Here is an 842-nt window from a genome sequence, read left to right as displayed (position 1 = left end):
AAATGCCTCTGGAAGTTGCATGCGGTTCGCATGCAATGTGGCGACACGAAAATGACCCGTTTTCCCATTCCGAGGGATTTCTGTGCCACCCTAACAGCCCCGTGAGCCACAAGAGAGACATCCCCGCCAATTTCTAGCGTATCACGGGGTCTATCCGTGAGAAATATTCACTTTTTTGAGTGCACATGCATTCCTGCTGCAAATGCCTCTGGAAGTTTCATGCGGTTCGTATGCAATGTGGCGACACGAAAATGACCCGTTTTCCCATTCCGAGGGATTTCTGTGCCACCCTAACAGCCCCGTGAGCCACAAGAGAGACATCCCCGCCCACTTCTAGCGTTTCACGGGGTCTCTCCGTGAAAAATATCACATTTTTTGAGTGCACATGCATTCCTGCTGCAAATGCCTCTGGAAGTTTCATGCGGTTCGCATGCAATGTGGCGACACGAAAATGACCCGTTTTTTCCCATTCCGAGGGATTTCTGTGCCACCCTAACAGCCCCGTGAGCCACAAGAGACACATCCCCGCCAATTTCTAGCGTTTCACGGGGTCTATCCGTGAAAAATATTCAATTTTTTGACTGCACATGCATTTCTGCTGCAAATGCCTCTGGAAGTTTCATGCGGTTCGCATGCAATGTGGCGACACGAAAATGACCCGTTTTCCCATTCCGAGGGATTTCTGTGCCACCCTAACAGCCCCGTGAGCCACAAGAGAGACATCGCCGCCAATTTCTAGCGTTTCACGGGGTCTATCCGTGAAAAATATTCACTTTTTTGACTGCACATGCATTCCTGCTGCAAATGCCTCTGGAAGTTTCATGCCGTTCGCATGCAATGTG

Source organism: Petromyzon marinus, unplaced genomic scaffold (genome assembly GCF_048934315.1).
Source record: "Petromyzon marinus isolate PM22_M1 ecotype Great Lakes invasive population unplaced genomic scaffold, UKy_Petmar_22M1.pri1.0 PM_G_Scaffold_40, whole genome shotgun sequence".
Taxonomy (NCBI): domain Eukaryota; kingdom Metazoa; phylum Chordata; class Hyperoartia; order Petromyzontiformes; family Petromyzontidae; genus Petromyzon; species Petromyzon marinus.
This window is presented reverse-complemented; position numbering follows the sequence as displayed.